At 41.7% G+C, this 24,490-nt stretch overlaps 2 protein-coding genes across 2 annotated transcripts in view; both read left to right on the top strand.

The window, feature by feature from the left end:
• Positions 1–24,490, top strand: part of LOC141270690 (uncharacterized) — a 174,626-nt gene that overhangs the window by 21,384 nt on the left and 128,752 nt on the right. The gene's annotated exons all lie outside the window — the stretch shown is intronic.
• Positions 18,043–24,490, top strand: part of LOC141270661 (gastrula zinc finger protein XlCGF66.1-like) — a 268,510-nt gene continuing 262,062 nt past the window's right edge. Inside the window, exon 1 of the mRNA XM_073680756.1 lies at positions 18,043–18,111. The gene's annotated coding sequence lies outside the window, so the exon portion shown is untranslated. The remainder of the gene's footprint in view (positions 18,112–24,490) is intronic.

Below are 24,490 nucleotides of genomic sequence, written 5' to 3'. Positions count from 1 at the left end.
TGCTGCGATTGCATGCTAGAATCAGATTGCACGCACTCGTATAAGCCTATGGATGAGTGTGAAACATCGCACTGCACTCAGATATTACCTGAGTGCAGTGCTATTCCCGCCGATGCCAACAACAGAGGAGATGGAGAAATAAATTTCTCCGTCCCCTCCGCAGCTGTGCTGCGATCTTCTCTGTGCGAGAGGATCAGAGCACTGGCATTCTGCTCCCTCTCGCAGCAGGGAGCCATACACTAGTGGGACCCCGACCTAAAGGAGCACAACTACGAAACAACACATGGAAGCAAGGTGAAAAAAAACACATGTGAAACAAACCAGAATGTGTTATATCTTCGATTTCTCACACTACCCCACTTTTACTCTGGTGACTGCTTTACACCCCCTTGGCATTCTGGCATGTAGCCTAATTAGGTAGTCACCTGAAATGATTTTCTTCAACTATCTTGAAGGAGTTCACCCAGATGCTGAGCACCAGTTGACTGGTTTGCCTTCACTCTGAAGTCCAACCTATCCCAAACCATCTCAATTGGGTTGAGATCGGGTGATTATGTAGGCCATGTCACGTGTCTGCTCCTTGATGTCTGAGGATCATTTATGAGAGCTGTTATCTGAGGTGCTGTCAATTTGCATTTTTTGAGACTGCAAACTGTATATTCTCTAAATATAACCAAGGTATGCGATCTGAATCGTGCCGGTTTTCTTTTGCTTCTTTCTACTCACCTGCTCTGTTGAACTTATCCTCTGCAGCAGAGGTAATTCTTGGGGTTCCTTTCCTGGGAAGGTCCTTGTAAAACAGTTTCATCATGATTATTGATGGGTTTCATAGCTGCACTTGAGGATACCTTTAAGGTTCTACCAATTTCATGGTTTAAAAGTACCTTAAAGTAATGGGCTGTTGCTTTTAATTTCTTACTTTGGTGGTTCTTACCATATTCTGCCTTAGAACAGTTGTGGAATAGGACTCAATACTGTATGGCACTGCGTACCAATACTGTCTCTGCAAAACACACTTAACTAATGATCACAAACACTTTCTGGAAGCCATTGTCTCTACAAATAAACTTCTGAAAAGGCATACTTGTTCATTGGAAGCAATTTTAGGTGACTTCCTGATGAAGATACTTGAGAGATTAACAAGAGGGGACTATAGCTGTTATGAGAGAAATGAGGAACACCTTGAGGAATCTCTCGTTTTACACATATTCTGGATTGTTTCATACATTCTACCTTTAGTCTTGCTCTACAATGCTCACATTCCAATAAGAACAAAGAAAACCTTTGCATGAACAGATGTGTCCAAGATTTTGACTGCTACTTTAAATTTTGGAAAATTGCACTACATACTATCAAAAACCGCAATCAGAAGGTTTGTGAACCATTTCGAGTATGTGCACACAACGTCTTTATCAGGCAAGAAGTGACCTGACCATTCTTCATGCAGCTTCTGCTTAGAAGATGCTCACTAGTTTGTAAGGTGGAAGGAAACAAAAAAAAAGAAAACCGTTCGTGACCAAAGACATTGTAAAAAGCAACCAAATAGATGCTGCAAAAGGAGCTTCGTGAAAAAAATTGCTGCTGTTTTCCTGAAGTTTTTTTTGCTTGAAAAACGAGAACAGCAGAAAACCGCATAAAGTTACTGTTTTGGAAATTATACCACTCAGTGAATTAATCTATAGGTGTAGTGACTATTTTGACTCCCAAAAATTAAAATGCAGTGGGTGTTGCAGAGTCAAAGTTGCAAATATACCATTTTATGGTCCAATACATTGTGACCAGCTTGTGCTTCTGGAGCTACTCACACTGCAAATTAATTGAGTTCTTATCATCACAGCAATGCCAAATACATGGGTGCTAACTGTGGTTGTTTGTACTGCAAGGCTCAGAAGAGGAGGGATATGTGGCTTTAGAAGCATAGGTTTTGCTGGATTGGCTCATAGAAACCATGTTGCTTTTTAAGAGCCTTAGAGCTACTATCAAGGTGGAGACCCTCTATTTTTTCTGTTGACCAATGCTGGACCTGAGAGGGGTCTTGTTTTTTTGAGAGTAGAAGTTTTTCTAGGTGTAATTTTGGGCTACATCATATTTTTGATGGCTTTAATCCTATAATTGGAAGGCAGAATGAACAAAGAGAGCAGAACATCATGCTCTATTGGTCCGTGCTCTACAACAGGGGTGAGGAACCTCAGGCCTGGGGGTCATTTATGGCCCTCGATGAATTTTTATCCGGCCCCTGGGCAGATTTTCGGGGACTGCAGTGCCTGGGCTGGCAGCTGTATTTTGCTGACTGCTAGCCTTCTTCTTGTTCTGTTAGCACGCGCACATAGTATTCACTACTGAATGCTGAGGTGCATGCAGTGAAAGAGTATGCCCTGGCAACAGTGCCTGAATCAGGATGTACTTTGTGGGTGCTGTTAGAGCGCAATTTGTACGGCCCTCAAAAGATTATATAAATATCCAAATGGCCCTTGGCAGAAAAAAAAGATTCCCCACCGCTGCTCTACGGTCTATTGTTAGATTGTGAAATTATTTTTTCTTATTGAATAATTACATTTTTCTACATAACTTGCAATTTCTATGGACATTAAAAAATAATTGCTTTTATTCTTGACAGATGACTGTACCAGGAGATCAGAGGGGCATCAGACATGTTCAAGTTTGAAATCAAATAAACTTGATATCACACAGGATATATTTAAAGTGTATGCCACTATCCCAGACATATCATCATCCCTTCACAGCAAAGATCCATCATCTGATCCTGTTAAACAGGTGCTATCTTCTGATTCACCACAGACTATTAAGAAAAAGGAATATCACAAAAGGAAAGCTAAAGAAGTAAATAAACCATATTCATGTTCAGAATGTGGGAAATACTTTAACCATAAATCAGGTCTTGTTAGACATAAGAGAACTCACACAGGAGAGAAGCAATATTCATGTTCAGAATGTGGAAACTGTTTTAAACTCAAATCAAATCTTGTTACACATCAGAGAAGTCACACAGGGGAGAAACCTTTTTCATGTTCAAAATGTAGAAATTGTTTTAAAAAAAAATCAAATCTTGTTAAACATCAGAGAACTCACACAAAGAAGAACCCTTTTTCATGTTCAGAATGTGGTAAATGTTTTAATCAGAAATCACATCTTAAAAGACACCAGAAAATTCACAAAGGGGGAAAGCCACATTCATGTTCAGAATGTGACAAATGTTTTGCTATTAAATCAAGTCTTGTTAAACACCAAAGAATTCACACAGGTGAGAAGCCATATTCATGTCCAGAATGTGAGAAAAGGTTTACAATGTTTTCAAATCTTTGTAAACACCAGAAACTTCACACAGGGGAGATGCCTTATTCATGTTCAGAATGTGGGAAATGTTTTGCAGATAAAACACATCTTGTTACACATCAGAGAACTCACACAGGGGTGAAACCTTTTTCTTGTTCAGAATGTGAGAAAAGTTTTATAGATAAACCACATCTTGTTGCACACCAGAGAACTCACACAGGGGAGAAGCCATTTTCATGTCCAGAGTGTGATAAATGTTTTGCTGATAGATCAAGTCTTTTAAAACACCAAAAAATTCACATAGGGGAGAAGCCTTATTCATGTTCAGAATGTGGGAAATGTTTTGCAAAGAAATCACAACTTGATAAACATCATCAAACTCACACAGGGGAGAAGCCATTTTCCTGTTCAGAATGTGGGAAATGTTTTGCAAATAAATATCATCTTGCTTCACATCATAGAACTCACACGGGGGAGAAGCCATATTCATGTTCAGAATGTGGGAAATCTTTTAGTCACAAATGGCGTCTTCTTGACCATCAAAAATCTCACACACAGTAGAAGCCATTTTCATCCCTAGAAAGTGAGAAATGTTTTACTTGAACATTATATTTTGTTGACCATCAAAAAAGCCTCACATAAAGAGAAACCATATATGTTATTGACATTGTACAAGAAAACATGTAACATCTATTGATGTATAGACATAAGTACATATGAAAGAGAAAGCAATTTACAACTTACGTTAGAATTAAAAGTATATGCAGTTACTAATAGACATCTGCTATCCAAAAAGCAAAAAATGCAATATTCCATGTGAATTAAATATTCCAATATATATATATATATATATATATATATATATATAATATATATATATACACACACTGTGCAGAATTATTACGCATATGTGTATTTTGATCACATGATACTTTTTATACATGTTGTCCTACTCCAAGCTGCATAGGCTTGAGAGCCAACTACAAATTAAGTAAATCTGGTGATGTGCATCTCTGTAATGAGGAGGGGTGTTGACTAATGACATCAACACCCTATATAAGGTGTGCTTAATTATTAGGCAACTTCCTTTCCTTTGGCAAAATGGGTCAGAAGAGAGATTTGGCGGGCTCTGAAAAGTCCAAAATTGTGAGATGTATTGCAGAGGGATGCAGCAGTCTTGAAATTTCCAAACTTTTGAAGCGTGATCACCGAACAATCAAGCGTTTCATGGCAAGTAGCCAACAGGGTCGCAAGAAGCGTGTTGGCCAAAAAAGGTGCAAAATAACTGCCCATGAATTGAGGAAAATCAAGCATAAGGCTGTCAAGATGCCATTCGCCACCATTTTTGCCATATTTAAGAGCTGTAACGTTACTGGAGTATCAAAAAGCACAAGGTGTGCGATACTCAGGGACATGGCCAAGGTATGGAAGGCTGAAAAACGACCACCTTTGAACAAGAAACATAAGATAAAAGTCAAGAATGGGCCAAGAAATATCTTAAGACTCATTTTTCAAAGGTTTTATGGACTGATGAAATGAGAGTGACTCTTGATGGGCTAGATGAATGGGCTAGAGGCTGGATCAGTAAAGGGCAGAGAGCTCCACTCCGACTCAGACGCCAGCAAGGTGGAGGTGGGATACTGGTATGGGCTGGTATCATCAAAGATGAACTTGTGGGACCTTTTCGGGTTGAGGATGGAGTGAAGCTCAACTCCCAGACCTACTGCCAGTTTCTGGAAGACAACTTCTTCAAGCAGTGGTACAGGAAAAAGTCGGTATCGTTCAAGAAAAACATGATTTTCATGCAGGACAATGCTCCATCACATGCATCAAACTACTCCACAGTGTGGCTGGCCAGTAAAGGTCTAAAAGAAGAAAAAATAATGACATGGCCCCCTTGTTCACCTGATCTGAACCCCATAGAGAACCTGTGGTCCATCATAAAATGTGAGATCTACAGGGAGGGAAAACAGTACACCTCTCGGAGCAGTGTCTGGGAGGCTGTGGTGGCTGCTGCACGCAATGTTGATCGAAAACAGATCAAGCAACTAACAGAATCTATGGATGGAAGGCTGTTGAGTGTCATCATAAAGAAAGGTGGCTATATTCATCACTCATTTTTTTTGGTTTTTGTTTTTGCATGTCAGAAATGTTTATTTCTAAATTTTGTGCACTGATATTGGTTTACCTGGTGAAAATAAGTGAGATGGGATTATATTTGGTTTTTATTAAGTTGCCTAATAATTCTGCACAGTAATAGTTACCTGCACAAACAGATATCCTCCTAAGATAGCCAAATCTAAAAAAAAAACACTCCAACTTCCAAAAATATTAAGCTTGGATATTTGAGTCTTTTGGGTTGATTGAGAACATAGTTGTTGATCAATAATAAAAATAATCCTCTAAAATGCAATTTGCCTAATAATTCTGCACACAGTGTATATATACATCTTTCACTTTTCTATATTACAATAATAATAAACTAGTAAAATAATAATCTGACGTTTAAAGCACAACATATGATAGGTGTCTCCCAATTTAATGTTATGTTTAGGACACTAAGGGTTCTTTTTGTTGTTTTTTTTCACAAAACCTGTGGTGTGAAAATGCATCCTATGTGAAAAGAACGATAGCAAAATTTATATACGCTGGATTTCTAGGCAGCAAAGGTAGTTGTCCAAGTATTCTAGACTAATGTTCTTCATTTATTGGTGATGCTTGTTTCATACATTTACTTTTTTCTGGAGTAATAGTCGGCCAATCCTGTTCCCTAATTATGCCATTATGTAGTCTTTCTCTAGGCTGAGTATCCACTCCAACTCTTCCATTAGCCTTATCCTTCTATTCTCCAGTAACTGATATTTTATTTATATTCATATATAGTCATTATTCTAAAATTCATATTCTGTCAAGAAAAATATGTTCTGAAAAGTACAGTTCTCTCATATTGAAGTGAAATCTAGTATTGCTTATATTCACTGATCTTCATATTCCATCAAATCATATTAAAGTTTCAGTGTTGGGTTTTCAGAAATGGGTTTTATCCCAAGTTTTTCTGTTCCCAAAATTTCAAGCCCATTATAAGTGACAAGTCATAAAACTTTGTGTCGTCCATTTCATCCAAATCTGCTGATTCATAGATCTCCAAGCTCCCAATTGCGAAGCCGTGAAATAGACCAGTTGCCAATCCTCTTTATTTTGTAGACTTTTGGAGATGAATACCTTTTAGCCTCGGCTCTTTACCTCTCCAAACAAGGTCCTTGCACAAATTTTGTATACATTTAAATACTTTTTTTGGTATCCAATTTGTGCAAATTGAGAGCACATTCAAAATGGTGGCAAGAAGAGTCTGTTTTTTTTTCAATCAGATTTTATTTGTTACAAATTTTTTCAAAGAGAAATTACAAAAAAATAGCTCCCATCCATGTCCTTTCGCCCAATCCGGAATGCTGGGGTAAGATTATCTATACAGAGGCCTCATGTACAGAAATTTTAGGGCTACATTAACATCACATATTTTATACAGAAGAATAGCGCTATCTCCATAGTTCTCTGTACAATGACATATAGTTCAGACAAGGTCCTCACATTTAGGCAGTTTCTATTATACTCAAACCCTCTGTATATGAACAAGATCAGAGTCTCATTATACCGAGTAGACAAGCTCCAGGGACAAAGACCCTGTCTTGTACGAGCACACTGGAAGCCAAGTCCAAAGTATTTCTCATTTTTGGCTATAGTGTTTCTTTTAGAATAAATCACTTTTTCATACAGTCCTGTGGTAATGACTTTGTTAATCACGTTTTGTAGGAGGGTTCATCTGAATCCATCTAAATGTCATCAATTTATGTGCAAGAAACAATAAACGTCCTACTGCAGTTTTACCATGTGCGTCCAGTGTCATTTCTTCTACATACCCTAACAAAAAAACTTTGAGTCTCTGATCAAATCTGCTGGATATGATTTATTTACAATTCTAGGTTGGGCCATTCAGTACTGTGAAATGCTTATGCAGTGTTCAACGAGAATATGGCCCTACCTCCGCAGTTATCTGATGGGATCTGAAGGCTTACTGTATTCTATCTGTTGGCCAGTACTTTTACCAATATCTTGACATCAGCTGTTATAAGAAATATGTATGTATGAATCTGGTAAAGTGGTCTTGCCTAAGCCTGGGAAAGTTGCCACAACTATGGCTTCCTGCATTTAAGCTGGCAAAAGTTTCCAAGATTCATTAATCCCTTCCCAACATTGCCAGTTTCCATCTTTTCATTTTTCCCTACCAAATTTGTCAACTTTTAAAAAATATTGTAAAATTTTTTTTAGAAAAAAAAAAAATTCTCTAATGGTCATGGTAACTGGAAATGAGGCAGGTTTAAGGAAATACTACTAGAATCCTGTAGAAAACTTATACCCTCTGGTAATAAACTGTCCAGGAATAAAAAGAAACCATTATGGATAAATAAGACAGTACAAATAAACCAAAAATGAAGGGCATTCAAAATCTTGAAGGGCGAGCATACAGAAATAGCATTACAGGAGTATAACGACCTAAATAAGAAATATAAAAAAGAAATCAAGCTAACTAAGTTATCTGCATGGGAACAAATCGCCAGCGACATTAAAATAAATCCCAACATTTTTTATGAATTCATCAATGCCAAAAAGAAAAAAACATGGTATCGGCCCCTTAAAATACGATAATACCAAATAATTATAGAGGACAGAAAAAAAAGCTGAGATCTTAGACACTTTTCATCCATGTTCACCAATGAACTGACCCAGGTATCATTCAACAAGGCAAAAATCCACCACCTGATATAACTAGTTTAACACATAAAAAGTACGTCTGTGTATGAGCAAATTAAACATTGACAAATCCCCTAGCCCAGATGGTATTCATCCACGGATACTCAGGGAGTTGAGCTCAGTAATTGACAGACTGATATATCTAATATTTTTAGACTCTTTTGTAACAGAGGTGATGTCACAAGATTGGAGGATGACTGATGTGGTACCAATATTTAAGAAAGGTAAGAAGGTGTATTGGGGTAACTACCATCTGGTAAGTCTGACATCAGTGGTGTGCAAAGTTTTTGAGGGCATCATAAGAGATGACTTGCAGAGATATATTGCAGAGAATAATATAATAAATGACAACTAGCATGGACTCGTGGAAGATAAGTCGTTTCTAACCAACATGTTGAATTTCTATGAGGAGGTAAGTGTAAATCTGGATGTTGGTAATGTGGCTGATGTGATTTATCTGGACTTTGCAAAGGCATTTGATACTGTACCACATAGCAGCCTTAAACTGAAGCTATGGAAGCAAGGACTTGGGGGAACTATATGCAGATGGGTAAGGAATTGGCTAAATGACAGGAAACAAAGAGTTGTCATAATTGGTACGTTCTCTAAATGGGATATAGTCAGCAGTGGGGACCGCAGAGATCTGTGCTAGCACCGATTCTTTTTAACCTCTTTATTAATGACCTAGTGGATTGGATTGAGAGTAAAGTGTCAATCTTTGCTGATGACACCAAACTATGTGGGATATTAAAATCTGATCTTGACATTACAATATTGCAAAATTATCTGGATAAGATGACTGAATGGGCAAACACTTGGCAGATAAGGTTTAATGTAGAGTAATGCACCTAGGACAGAGTAATCCTATTGCTGCATATACATTATTTATTATTATAGCGCCATTTATTCCATGGCGCTTTACATGTGAAAACGGGGGTATACATAGCAAAAACACTTAAAATAATCTTAACAAAACGAGTCGGCAACTGGTACAGGAAGAGACAGGACCCTGCGCACGAGGAATGGGTGAGGATACAGTAGGTGAGGGTAGAGCTGGTCGTGCAGCAATGTTATGGAGTGGTGGTTACTGCAGGTTGTAGGCTTGCCGGAAGAGGTGGGTCTTCAGGTTTCTTTTGAAGGTTTCCATGGTAGGCGAGAGTCTGATATGTTGGGGCAGAGAGTTCCAGAGTAGGGGGGATACACGGGAGAAATCTTGTATGCGATTGTGGGAAGAGGAGATAAGAGGGGAGTAGAACAGGAGATCTTGTGAGGATCGAAGGTTGCGTGCAGGTCAGTACCAGGAGACTAGGTCACAGATCTATGGAGGAGACAGGTTGTGTATGGATTTGTATACCAGGGTTAGGGTTTTGAACTGGATTCTCTGTGCAATGGGGAGCCAGTGAAGGGGTTGACAGACGGGAGAGGCCGGGGAATAGCGGGGGGGGGACAGGTGGATTAGTCGGGCAGCAGAGTTTAGGATAGATTGGAGGGGGGGTGAGAGTGTTGGAAGGGAGGCCACAGAGCAGGAGGTTGCAGTAGTCGAGGCGGGAGATGATGAGGGCATGCACCAGTGTTTTTGCAGAGTCTATGCTGAGGAATTCTCGGATGCGGGAGATGGTTTTTGAGTTCGAGTCGGCAGGAAGTGGAAAGGGCTTGGATATGTGGTTTGAAGGAGAGATCAGAGTTCAGGGTAACCCTGAGGCAGCGAGCTTGTGGGACTGGGGAGAGTGGGCAGCCATTGATGTTGATGGATAGGTCAGATGGGGGGAATGAATGAGAAGGTGGAAAGATGATGAATTCTGTTTTATCCATGTTAAGTTTTAGAAATCTGGCAGAGAAGAAGGATGAGATAGTGGACAGACATTGTGGGATTCTGGTTAGTAGGCAGGAGATATCGGGTCCAGAGACACATAAGTGTGTCATTGGCGTAGATGTGATACTGAAAGCCGTGAGACTCTATGAGCTGTCCCAGGCCAAAGGTGTAGATGGAGAAGAGCAGAGGTCCTAGAGCTGAACCTTGGGGGACACCGACAGATAGGGGGCAAGATGAGGAGGTGGTATGCGAGTGGGAGATGCTGAAAGTTCTGTCTGTTAGGTATGAGGAGATCCAAGATAGGGCCAAGTCCATGATACCAAGAGATGAAAGGGTCTGTAGTAAGAGGGAATGGTCGACTGTGTCAAAGGCAGATGACAGGTCCAGGAGGAGGAGGACAGAGTAGTGTCGCTTGGATTTGGCGGTTAGTAGGTCATTGGTGACTTTGGTCAGGGCAGTTTCAGTTAAGTGATGTGGTCGGAAGCCAGATTGTAAGCGGTCGAAGAGGGAACATGAGGAGAGTGTACATTAAATGGGAGTGTACTCGGGACCACAAAATAGAAGGACTTGGGTATTTTGGTTACAAGTAAGCTGAGCAGCAGAACTCCAATGTCAAGCAGCAGCCGCAAAAGCAAACAAGATTTTAGGGTGTATAAAAAGAGAGAAAATCCTGCGATCCCAATGTATTGTTGCCCCTTCATAAATCACTTGTGAGGCCACATCTGGAATATGGGATCCAGTTTTGGGCTCCACATTTTAAAAAATATATTCATAAGCTAGAGTTAGTTCAAAGGAGGGCAATTAAATTATTACAAGGGATGGAAGGCCTCTCATATGATGAGTGATTGAAAAGGTTGAGCTTGTTTAGCTTAGAAAAAAGACGTCTTCGAGGGGATCTCATTTACATGTATAAATATATGTGTGGTCAGTACAAAGGACTGGCACATGACTTCTTCCTTCCAAAGACCATACTAAGGACCAGGGGGCACTCATTATGGGTGGAAGAAAGGCGATTCCGGCAGCTAAATAGGAAAGGGTTATTTACAGTTAGAGCAGTCAGACTGTGGAATACCCGACCACAAGAGGTAGTAATGGCAGACACTATAACAACTTTTAAGCTTTTAACCACTGTTTGCACGTTAATGACCAGGCTAATTTTTACAATTCTGACCAGTGTCACTTTGAGGTAATAACTCTGGAACACTTCAACAAATCCCACTGATTCTGAGATTATTTTTCTTGTGACATATTGTACTTCAGAATAGAGGTAAGATTTATTTGATATGACATGTTTATTTGTGAAAAAATTGGAAAATTGGCGAAAATTTTGCAATTTTCAAACTTTGAATTTTGATGCCCTTAAGTCAGAGAGATATGTCACACAAAATAGTTAATAAATAACATTTCCCACATGTCTACTTTACATCAGCACAATTTTGGAATGAAAATCTTTGTTAGGAAGTTATAAGGGTTAAAAGTTGACCAGCGATTTCTAATTTTTCCAATAAAAGTTACCAAACCATTTTTTTAGGGACCACATCACATTTGGGGCAGGGGCCTGCTTTTATTACAGAAAATACCCCAAAGTGACACCATTTTAAAAACTGCTCCCCTCAAGGTGCTCAAGACCATAATCCAGAAGTTTATTAACTCTTCAGGTGCTTCACAGGAATTTTTGGAATGTGGAAGAAAACCATGAACATTTAACCTTTTTCACAATTTTTTTTTACTTTAGACCCAACATTTTTTATTTTGGCAAGGGTAACAGGAAAAAATGGACCCCAAAATGTGTTATGAGATTTCTCCTGAGCGTGCCGATACCCCATATGTGGGGGGAAACCACTGTTTGGGTGCACGGCTTGAAAGGGAAGGATCACCATTTGACTTTTTTAATGTAAAATTTGATTGAATAATTAGCGGACGCCATGTCGCATTTGGGGAGCCCCTGATGTGCTTAAACAGTGGAAACCCCCACAAGTGACACCATTTTGGAAACTAGACCCCTTGAGGAACTTGTGTGTGTGGTGCACACTTTGAACCCCCAAGTGTTTCACAACAGTTTATAACGTAGTGCCGTGAAAATTAAAAAATCACTTTTTTTCCCAAAAGATTATCTTTTAGCCCCAATTTTTTATTTTCACAAGGGCAACAGAAGAAATTGGACCCCAAAAGTTGTTGAGCAATTTTTCCTGCGTATAATGATACCCAGTATGTGGGGGAAAACCATTGTTTGGGTGCACAGCAGGGCTCGGAAAGGAAGGAGCACTGTTTGACTTTTTCAGTGGAAAACTAGCTAGAATTAAGAGCCAATGCCATGACTCGTTTGGGGAGCCCCTGATGTGCCTGAACAGTGGAAACCCCCCAAAAGTGACCCCATTTTGGAAACTAGACCCCTTAAGAAACTTGGCTAGATGTGTGGTGCGTACTTTGAACTCCCAAGTATTTCACCAAAGTTTATAACAGCTGTAAAAATAAAAAAAATCACTTTTTTTCCACAAAAACTTTCTTTTATCCTAATTTTTTTATTTTCACAGCTGTAACAGGAGAAATTGGACCGCAACAGTTGTTGTGCAAATTCTCCTGAGTACGCTGATACCTGATATGTGGGAGAAAACTACTGTGTGGGCGCACATCAGGGCTCGGAATGGAAGGAGTGACATTTTGGAATGCAGACTTTGATGGAATGGTCTGCGGGCGTCATGTCGCGTTTGCAGAGCCCCTGATGTGCCTAAACAGTGGAAATGCCTAAAAAGTGTCCCCTTTTTGGAAACTAGACCCCCCCCCCCTCCTCCCAATGAATTTATCTAGATGTGTGGTGAGCACCTTAAACCCCCAGGTGCTTCACAGAAAATTCTAATGTTGACTTGTGAAAAGAAAAAAAAATCTAATTTTTTTCCACAAAAATGTTATTGTAGTAAAAAAAATATATTTTCCCAAGTTAATGGTATGGTAATGGTTGGCCCATTCAGTCTGGCTGGAAAGCAAATGAAGAGGAAAATTCTATATTAACCCCTTTAAAGCCCATGATGTATTAATACGCGTCAGTGCCCTGGGCTTTAAGAGCCTGACCCGTATTAGTACGTCATGGCGATCGCGCACACAGGCTGTGCGGGCGCGATCGCCACCGGGTGTCAGCTGTCACAGCTGACACCCGGTACTATGCTCAGGGAGCGGTCCGCACCGCTCCCGGCACATTAACCCCCGCAATGCCGCGATCAAAGTCAATCGCAGCATTGCAGTGGCTAAGGGGAGGTGATCGGTATACTCACCTCCTCTTCCGGCCTCCAGCGCTGTCTGCCACGGCTTCCCGGATGCTGCCCTGACGACCCGATGTCGTCAAGACAACATCCCGGTCACCAGACAGCAGGAAGATTTTTTTGGTCATGCGCAGTACATGACCAAACTATCTTATCACTGTGCAGCGCTGACAGCCTGCATAGCACAAGAATGGTGCTCCATCCCTATGCTATGCAGGCAATCAGAATAAAAAAAGTGAAAGTCCCATAGTGGGACAACGTAAACACATAAAAAAAACTCTCAGAAAGTGAAAAAAAAAAAAATTGTAAAAATATTAAAAAAAAAAAAAATAATAATCCACCAAAAATAAAAATATAATGTACCCATCAATAAATATTATTATGAGAAAAAAAAAACAATAAAAGTTCACATATTTGGTATCGCCGCGTCCGGAACGACCTCACCTATAAAATTGTCCCACTAGTTAACCCCTTCAGTGAACACTGTAAAAAAAAAAAAAAAAACAAAGCAAAAAACAATGCTTTATCATCATACCGCCAAACAAAAATTGGAATAACACGCGATCAAAAAGACGAATATAAATAAAAATGGTACCGCTGAAAACGTCATCTTGTCCCGCAAAAAAACAAGCCACCACTCAGCTCCATCATCTGAAAAATCAAAAAGTTATAGCTCTCAGAATAAAGCGATGCAAAAAAATAATTTTTTCTATAAAATAGCTTTTATTGTGTAAAAGCACCAAAACATAGAAAAACTATATAAATGTGGTACCATAGTAAACGTACTGACCCGAAGAAAAAAGCTGCCTTATCAATTTTACCACACGCGGAGTAGAATAAAAAATTTTTAAAAAAACAATTCCTGAATTGTTGGTTTTTGTTTATTCTGCCTCCCAAAAGCTGGAATAGAAAGCGATCAAAAAATGTCACATGCCTGAAAATGACACCAATAAAAACGTCAACTCATCCCGCAAAAAACAAGCCGTCACATGACTGTCGGCCAAAATATGGAAAAATTATAGCGCTCAAAATATGGTGCTGCAAAAACTAGATTTTACAAAATGTGTCTTTTAGTGTGTGACAGCTGTCAATCATAAATACCCGATATGATTCTGGTATCTCTGTAATCGCACTGACCCGAAGAATAAAGTCGTCTAATCACTTATACCGCACTAGGAACGGCGTAAAAAATAAACGCTAGGGCTGGGGTTGGGGTTAGGGTTGTGCTAATGTTAGGGTTGGGCTAGGGTAGGGTTAGGGTTGTTTTGTTTTTTTAAAAAAAAAAAAAAAAGATGATGATATGGCAACTAGTGTTGAACGCAAGTGCTCGCTACTTGAGTTTGCATCGGGTGGTATGCATTGAGTATCGCGGGTGCTCGAGTCTCCGCCCCATATGCTTCGCGGTCAAAAAAACCCGCGGGGATTGCCTGCCATGCACGAGCGATCCCCCGCATGTTTTTTTGGGGGTGTCTAATAACCGTGAAACATGCGGGCAGGGACTCGAGCATTTCACTTGAGCACCCATGATACATGGTGCATACCTGAGTACCCGATGCAAACTCAAGTAGTGAGCACTTGCGCTCAAGACTAATGACAACTTATTCAATATGATGACCTAATGTTATCAAATTCTGTGTCGTACCTCTGGGTTCAAAATGTTAACCATACCCCTTTGATAAAATCCTTGAGGGGTGTAGGTTCCAAAATGGGGTCATTTGTGGGGGGTTTCCACTGTTTAGGCACATCAGGGGCACATCCGCTAATTATTCAAGCAAATTTTACAATCAAAAAGTCAAATGACGCTCCTTCCCTTCCGAACCCTGCCGCGCTCCCAAACAGTGGTTTTCCCCCACATATGGGGTATCTGCTAACTCAGGAGAAATTACACAACAAACTGCATAGTGCAATTTCTTCTGTTACCCTTATGAAAATGCAAAAGTGGGGTCTGAAAAACATTTTTGTGGGAAAAATGTGAAAATTTTATTTTTACGGCTCAATGTTATAAACTTCTGTGAAGCACCTGGGGGTTCAAGGTGCTCACCACACATCTAGATAAGTTCCCTGAGGGGTCTAGTTTCCAAAATGGTGTCACTTGTGGGGGGTTTCCACTGTTTTGGCACATCAGGGGCTCCCCAAATGCAACATGGCGTCCGCTAATTATTCAAGCAAATTTTACAATCACAAAGTCAAATGGCGCTCCTTCCCTTCCGAACCCTGCCGTGCGCCCAAACAGTGTTTTTTCACCACATATGGGGTATCTGCGTGCCCGGGGGAAATTGCACAACAAATTTTGGGATCCATTTTTTCCTGTTACCCCTGCGAAAATAAAAAAAATTGAGTCTAAAGTAACATTTTTGTGAAAAAAAGTTAAATGTTCATTTTTTTCTTCCACATTCCAAAAATTCCTGTGAAGCACCTGAAGGATTAATAAAGTTCTTGAATGTGGTTTTGAGCACCTTGAGGGGTGCAGTTTTTAGAATGGTGTCACTTTTGGGTATTTTCTATAATATAGACCCCTCAAAGTGACTTTAAATATGATGTGGTCCCTAAAAAAAAAAAATGGTTTTGTAAATTTTGTTGGAAAAATGAGAAATCGCTGGTCAACTTTTAACCCTTATAGCTCCCCAATAAAAAAAAAATGTTGGTTCCAAAATTGTGCTGATGTAATGTAGACATGTGGGAAATGTTATTTATTAATTATTTTGTGTGGCATATCTCTCTGATTTAAGGGCATAAAAATTCAAATATTGAAAAATTGCAAAGTTTTCCAAATTTTTGCCAAATTTCCATTTTTTTTTCACAAATAAACGCAAGTGATATTGAAGAAATTTTACCACAATCATGAAGTACAATATGTCACGAAAAAACAAACTCAGAATCAGGGGGATCCGTTGAAGCATTCCAGAGTAATTACCTCATAAAGTGACAGTGGTCAGAATTGTAAAAATTGGCCTGGTCATTAATGTAAAAACCACCTTGGGTTGTAAAGGGGTTAATTAAATTACAGAATGTCCGCTAGAATCTGGAAACAAACTGAGCTCCTCAGTTGGAAACATAATTTTACATCTCCACAGGAGTTAGGTGCATTCAGCTTTAGTCACTTGACCTCTTGATATTGATGGGACTGATTTACTCAGGTGAAGGTGCTGAGACTGTGGTGCATGTGTTACTGTCTGCCTTCACGCAATCGCCTGTCGGGATGGATAGTCAAAGATATGAATCAGAAGAAGAAAACTATTAAAGGGGTTTTCCCACGAACAAAAGTTTATTTTAAACAATAGATCTTGGAATAATAATAAGTTCCACCATTAGATGTGATTAAATAAAATGTTCCTGTGCTGAGATAATCTTATAAATGTGCCCCTGCTGTGTACTATGTAATGTCTGTGTCTTACCGTGCAGGAACATGGTCTGATCATGCCACAACTTCTGGGCAGGGGAGGACTCAAGAAAGATACAGACATTACAGCAGGGGATCACATTCAAGAGAATGCTAAGAGTGTGCAAAGCAGTCATCAAAGCAAAAGGTGGCTACTTTGAAGAACCTAGAATATAAGACATATTTTCAGTTGTTTCACACTTTTTTGTTAAGTATATAATTCCACATGTGTTAATTCATAGTTTTGATGCCTTCAGTGTGAATGTACAATTTTCATAGTCATGAAAATACAGAGAAATCTTTAAATGAGAAGGTGTGTCCAAACTTTTGGTCTGTACTGTATATCTTGTGGGTGACTGCATATCCGGTGTGTGTGAGCGCTGTACCTGATGTATAGCTACTGTGTGAGTGCTGTACGCGATGAGACTCTGCCCAGGCTCCTCCCCAGCTCCCCTTGCACCCCTTAAATTTTCCACAGTCCCACCGCCCACTCTTGGAAAAACACTTCTGCATTGGGTCCTCAACAATCACACATTAACAGTTCCCATCGAACACCATATCAGATACATAGCCAGCGGCTTTTGTTTTGGAAAAAAGATTTTTTTAAGCTGCCACCATGACAAGTTAGACTCTTCTAGCAGAGCCCTTCACTACCCTACTAAACATTTCATAAAATATTCAATACTCTGTTTAGGTATAGTCTTATTTATACACATGGCTCCGCTCCGTACACACACGGCTCTGCTCACAACATACGCATGCGGCTCTGCTCACATTGCATGCACACGGCTCCGTACACTTCGTACACACGTGGCTCCGCTCCATACACCTCGCATACGTGCGGCTCCGCTCCGTACACCTCGTACACGCGCGGCTCCGCTCCGTACACCTCGTACACGCGCGGCTCCGCTCCATACACCTCGTACACGCTCGGCTCCGCTCCGTACGCCTCGTACACGCGCGGCTCCGCTCCGTACGCTTCGTACACGCGCGGCTCCGCTCCGTACGCCTCGTACACGCGCGGCTCCGCTCCGTACGCCTCGTACACGCGCGGCTCCGCTCCGTACGCCTCGTACACGCGCGGCTCCGCTCCGTACGCCTCGTACACGCGCGGCTCCGCTCCGTACGCCTCGTACACGCGCGGCTCCGCTCCGTACGCCTCGTACACGCGCGGCTCCGCTCCGTACGCCTCGTACACGCGCGGCTCCGCTCCGTACGCCTCGTACACGCGCGGCTCCGCTCCGTACGCCTCGTACACGCGCGGCTCCGCTCCGTACACCTCGTACACACGCGGCTCCGCTCCGTACACCTCGTACACACGCGGCTCTGCTCCGTACACCTCGTACACACGCGGCTCTGCTACATCCACACTGTAAACCCCTCCTGACCCCACACATAACCTTCACCTCATCCAGCACCATGACAACCAGCACAGCAGAGTCCTGCATCCACTGAGGCCCCTGATCATGTGACCCCTGACTCCTCCCCTCCTGTGACCTCATCACAGGTCCTGTGGGCACAGAACAGCCATATATGTGGTGGCGGCTCTGCAGGTGGAGGTATGTGGAGATCCCCCATTACTGGGCGCAGGCCGCATTAACCCCTTCAGTGTTGAGGCTTTAGGTGATTCCATGTCCACTTTCAGAATCGTATCTTTTTTATCCTTTTCCTCTGATAGATACATACAACCCAACTATGAAAGACAACAACATGGAAACACATATTGCTCTCATAGTATGGGCAGTTGTTAGGCCCCGGCTGTCATGGTAATATACTGGGATGTGTCATTGGGGAACAGAGGCCCCTTCCTTCTCTTTTTGTCTCATATAAAGTGGAGGACACTGTCTTTCCTTTACCGCTGATATAGAAGATGTCTTCTCTCTGTCTTCATCAAGAATGGAGAATGTTCTTCTGTTTTTCTAAAACTGATTTTTTTTTTCACTTACAATCTATTTTGAATCTTTTTTCCACAACTCTCATTAGTGCGATCATACAACATACAAGCCTCCGATTGCTGCGGTGATGCACTGTACTACTGTAGTGCGGTGTATTATCCCTCCTGTCAGTGTAATACTAATGGCCCCATACATTATTAGATAGCTGTAGGCCAAATAATCACAGTCGACTCTCTCTCCTGACTTCCCCATACACACACATAGTATCATACCTCCCAACTTTTGAAGAACAGAAAGAGGGAAAATTATGTGGCGCTCGTAGCGTGCAGTGGCAAATTTTGTCCACACCCAAATCCATGCCGATTTTCCATTTCTTTCTTCCCTGGCGGAGATGCCAGTAGGGTGGTGGTAGTGAGGGAAATTCAACAGATACCCAATACCTCAGTTTATAGATCCAAATCTGGGACTATCCACTGTATTTGGGATGGTTGGAACTAGAGATGAGCGGATCGGTTGATGTGACTTCAGCCCTGTGTCCAGGTCAGTGGTACGTGGCGGCTGGATGGGAGGCTGTGAATCTCTTACCTTCCAATGTCCCCCGGGCGGCTTTTGATTAGCCAGGGCTGAGGCAAAGTCATCTGTGCATCATGCTCATCTGTAGTTAGGACCAGGGGCGTAATTACCTCGGTCGCAGAGGTCGACACTGTGACCGGGCCCAGCGGGTGATATATACCAGGATGAGGGACACATATCAGGATGAGGAGTATATATACCAAGATGGGGCCACGATAAGGGACATATACCAGATTGGGGGTTATATAAACCAGGATGGAGGACATGGACACACACACACACGTTTTGCTGTGTGGTAGACGATGGTTCACAGGATTCAGTTCGTTGTCTCCAAACAAACCGGCAGTTTATTAAGAGTTCATAAACCGTGAGTTAAACAGCCTCCAGGTACAAAAAGATATGACAGAAGAATATGGAAAATAACCAGTCCACATAACGCACGGGCTCAGCTGCTTAAATGTCAGTCATTACGCTCTGTCTCCAGCAGTGTTTGAGCAGCACATACAAGGCGTCCTCACCTTGCAAACACACAGAGTGAGACAGCACAAGTTGCCTTAAATCAGACCTTCCAAGACCTGACTGGAGGTAAGTGAGCAGCCCATCCCATCCAGCTCTTTCAGCTGCTCGTAAAACCCGGCCCTATAATCCGGGACTATTAAACACGTCTCAGCACTATGTGTACTGGAGCCTCCTTCTCCGGGTCCTACATCACTGAGGCTTGGCACGTCGAGGACACATACCTCCCGTCCACAACCTGTCCAGCTGCCACCTCACAAAATATGTATATAAGTGCTTCTCACTAAATTAGAATATCATCTAAAAGTTAATTTATTTCAGTTCTTCAATAAAAGTAGTGAAACTAATATATAGAGTCATTACAAACAGAGTGATCTATTTCAGGTGTTTATTTCTGTTAATATTGATGATTATGGCTTACAGCCAATGAAAACACAAAAGTCATTATCTCAATAAATTAGAATACTTTATAACACCAGCTTGAAAAATGTTTTTAAAATCCGAAATGTTGGCCTACTGAAATGTATGTTCAGTAAATGCACTCAATACTTTGTCGGGGCTCCTTTTGCATCAATGCGGCTCGTCATGGAGGCAATCAGCCTGTGGCACTGCTGAGGTATTATGGAAGCCCAGGTTGCTTTGATAGCATCCTTCAGCTCGTCTGCATTGTTGGGTCTGGTGTCTCTCATCTTCCTCTTGACAATACCCCATAGATTCTCTATGAGGTTAAAGGTCAGGTGAGTTTGCTGGCCAATCAAGCACAGTGATACTGTTGTTTTTAAACCAGGTATTGGTAGTTTTGGCAGTGTGGACAGGTGCCAAGTCCTGCTGGAGAATGAAATTTCCATCTCCAAAAAGCTTGTCGGCAGAGGGAAGCATGAAGTGCTCTAAAATTTCCTGGTAGACGGTTGTACTGACTTTGGTCTTGATAAAACAGTGGACCTACATCAGCAGATGACATGGCTCCCCAAACTATCACTGATTGTGGAAACTTCACACTAGACCTCAAGCAGCTTGGATTGTGTGCCTCTCCACTCTTCCTCCAGATTCTGGGACCTTGATTTCCAAATGAAATGCAAAATTTACTTTCATCTGAAAACAACACCTTGGACCACTGAGCACCAGTCCAGGTCTTTTTCTCCTTGGCCCAGTTAAAACGCTTGTAGCATTGTCTATTGGTCATGAGTGGCTTGACACAAGGAATGCGATACTTGTAGCCCATGTCCTAATAATAATAATAATATTTATAGCGCCAACATATTCCGCAGCACTTTACAATTTTATGGGGGCTTATACAGACAATACTGACGTTACAGAATAAGCATAACTCATATCAAAACGAATGAGGGCCCTGCTCGCAAGCTTACAGCGTGAGGAAATTGGGGAGACACAAAAGGTAACATATACATGTTGTATAATACAGGCATAATACACTAAATCGGGTAAGTACCTAACACTACATGAACTGGTCGCCAGCCAGTATGTGTACAGTCCAGATAGAGGCTATTAAGTGCATAGATGGTATGAACATGAAGTTGGAGAAAATTTTAATATAGGCCAAACTAGGACAGGTAGATAAGTGTGTTGAGGCGATAGGCCAGTGTAAAGAAATGGGTTTTTAGGGTACGCTTAAAACTGTGAGTATTGGGAATTAATCACACTGGGTAGTGCGTTCCAAAGAATTGGCACAGCACGTGAGAAATCTTGGCGATGGGAGTGGGAAGTTTGGATTATGGAGGATTGTAGTTTTAAGTCATTAGCAGAACGGAGGGCACGGGTAGGGTGGAAGACTGAGACAAAGGAGGAGATGTAGGGGGGTGCTGAAGCATGGAGCGCTTTGTGGTTAAGAGTGATAAGTTTATATTGAACTCTATTGGATGGGCAACCAGTGCAATGACTGGCACAGGGAATAGGCCTCGTTGTGGCGGTTGGCGAGGTATATGACCCTGGCTGCTGCGTTCAAGATGGATTGGATAGGGGAGGGTTTAGTAAGAGGGAGACCGATTAGTAGAGAGTTACAATAGTCGAGACGAGAATGAATAAGAGCTACAGTAAGAGTTTTTGCCAAGTCAAAGGTAAGAAAAGTTCTGATTCTTGAGATGTTTTTGAGGTGTAGATGACACAAGTGAGCGAGTGATTTGATGTGAAGAGTGAAGGAAATATCTGAATCAAATATGACCCCAAGACAGCGGGAATGTTGCTGAGGAGTAATGGTAGAGCCACGAACGGAAATGACAATATTGGGCATAGGTAGCTTAGTGGAGGGAGGAAATACGAGTAGTTCAGATTTTGACAGTGGAAAGACAGTCACTGGTCTTTTGTAATAATGCAGGGGTGATGTCCGGAGAAGAGGTGTAGAATTGGGTGTCATCAGCATAGAGATGGTACTGAAAACCGAATCTGCTGATTGTTTGTCCAATAGGAGCAGTGTGTAAGGAGAAAAACAAGGGGCCAAGGACTGATCCTTGAGGAACCCCGACAGTAAGGGGAAGGAGAGAGGAAGAGGAGCCAGCAAAAGACACAGAGAAGGAGTGGTCAGAGGAGTAGGAGGAGAACCAGGAGAGAACAGTGTCCTTGAGGCCAATAGAGTGGAGCATAGTGAGGAGGAGCTGATGATCCACAGTGTTGAATGCTGCAGAGCGATCTAGGAGAATCAGCAGGGAGTAGTGACCATTAGATTTAACTGTTAGTAGATTAATAGAGACTTTAGTGAAGGCAGTTTCAGTAGAGTGTAAAGAGCGGAAACCAGATTGTAAAGGGTCAAGAAGAGAGTTATCTGAGAGATAGCGGATTAGACGGGAGTGGACCAAGAGTTTAGAGATAAAGGGAAGATTGGAAACAGGTCTGTAGTTGGCAGCGCAGTTCTGGTCAAGGAATGTTTTTTTAAGTAATGGATTAATGCTGGCATGTTTAAAAGAAGAGGAAAAAATACCAGATGATAGGGAGAGGTTGAATATTTTAGTTAGGTGAGTGGTGACAGCTGGAGAAAGGGACTGAAGGAGATGTGAGGGAATATCGTCACTGGTGCAGGTGGTAGGGCAAGAAGATGCAAGGAGCCTGATCACTTGTTCTTCCGTGACTGGTTCGAAGTCACAAAGTGAGCAAGATACAATGTGAGAGGGAGGAGCATGCATAACATTTGGTGATTGGGAGAAAATTTTCTGTCTGATATGATCAATTTTTTCTTTTAAATAATTGTCCAGATCATCAGCGCTGAGGTTGGTGGTCGGGGCCTGTGCTGTTTGATTAAGGAGAGAGTGAAAAGTGTCAAAGAGGAGTTTATGATTAATGGAAAGTGAGATGATGAGGTTGTTAAAATAGGTTTGTTTAGAGAGGTGAAGGGCAGAATTATATCTTTTAAGCATAAACTTATAATGGATGATATCTTAGGGCAGATTAGATTTTCTCCACAGCCGTTCAGCGCACCTGAAGCACCGCTGGAGAAAACGTGTTTGCGGCGTGTGCCAGGGTTGTCGCTGTCTAATCCGAGTTGTTCTTTGTGTAGGAAGTGTGTCTTCATCCAGGGCGCATTTTAATGTTTCTTTATAATGCTTCAGTGCAGAGTCAGGACATGAGAGGGAGGAGATTGGAGCCAATGATAATTGCAACGTTTTCATAAATTTCTGGGTGTTAATGGCGTGTATATTTCTATAAGTGTGGAAAGTGAGGGTGTCGAGTAGGGTCACAGTTCTTGACAAAGAATGAAAGAAGGTTATGGTCAGAGAGCGGAAGAGGAGAGTTAGTAAAGTCATGTACTGAGCAGAGCCGGGAGAAGATCAGGTCCAGTGTGTTCCCATCTTCATGTGTAGGAGAATTAGTAAGCTGTGAAAGGCCGAAGGAGGAAGTTAGCGATAAAAGATGAGCGTCAGATGGGAAAAGGGGATCGCCAATTGGGATGTTAAAGTCTCCCATGATGAGAGTGGGAATGTCGCAGGATAGAAAATTTGGAAGCCAGGCGGCAAAGTGATCCAGGAATTGACTGGAGCGGCCTGGAGGGCGATACACAACCGCCACTCGCAGGGAGAAGGGCCGGAAGAGTCTAACTGTGTGGGCCTCAAAAGAAGGGAAGATAAGGGAAGGTATTGGGGGGATAACCTGAAAAGTACATTTTGTTGAAAGAAGCAGACCAACACCTCCACCTGTTCTGTTGTCAGGTCCCGGGATAGGAGAGAAGTGTAGGCCACCATATGAGAGAGCAGCAGCGGCGGTGGTGTCGGACTGCTGGATCCATGTTTCAGTGAGAGTCAGAAGGTTGAGGGAATTTAAGAGGAAAAAGTCATGTATGTAGGAAAGTTTATTACATGCTGACCGCACGTTCCAAAGGGCACAATTAAAAGCGACAGAAGGCATGCAGGGAATGTTAATGAGATCAGCAGGGTTTCTGAATGTAGCGGGGAAAGTGTTAGTCTTATTATTACAAGAAGGTCCTGGATTAGGAGAAATATGATCTGCGATAAGGAAACTAGAGAGCGTGAGCAGATGGTTGAGTGATTTTTGAGAGCGTTTCTTGTGTTGTATAGTAGGAATGAATGGGTCTGTGCATTATAACATTGTGAAGAGAGCATGACAGCTCTACATAGGAGAAGAGAGGAGAGAGGGGTTAATATGGATGAAATGTGCAGAGTTTGTGGGAGAACGGTAAAAGTGGATGATTGTAGCAACCAGAACATAAATGGCACAAATAGAGATAGTGAACACTGTTTGCAAATCAGATGACCTGGAAGCAAGTTTGTTTAATTGTCTTACATGTCTTACCTGTCTCTTGCCCAACTGCCATATCTAACTGCCGAGGCACTTTGATAAAATATGCATAAATGCACCCCACATAAATGCTGCCCCTTAGCTATGTCTCAATATATACGGAAGTATGTGCTTAGATCTAACACAGATTTAACTCGTTAGCAATCAACTAGTTTAAGACAGCAGGAGACCATAAAACTGCAGAAACAAAAAC

Source organism: Phyllobates terribilis, unplaced genomic scaffold, assembly GCF_046119375.1.
Source record: "Phyllobates terribilis strain yellow unplaced genomic scaffold, ASM4611937v1 Scaffold_5__5_contigs__length_657084704, whole genome shotgun sequence".
NCBI classification, from domain to species: domain Eukaryota; kingdom Metazoa; phylum Chordata; class Amphibia; order Anura; family Dendrobatidae; genus Phyllobates; species Phyllobates terribilis.
Note: the sequence above shows the minus strand (reverse complement) of the source record. Positions and strands in the feature narration are given on the sequence as shown.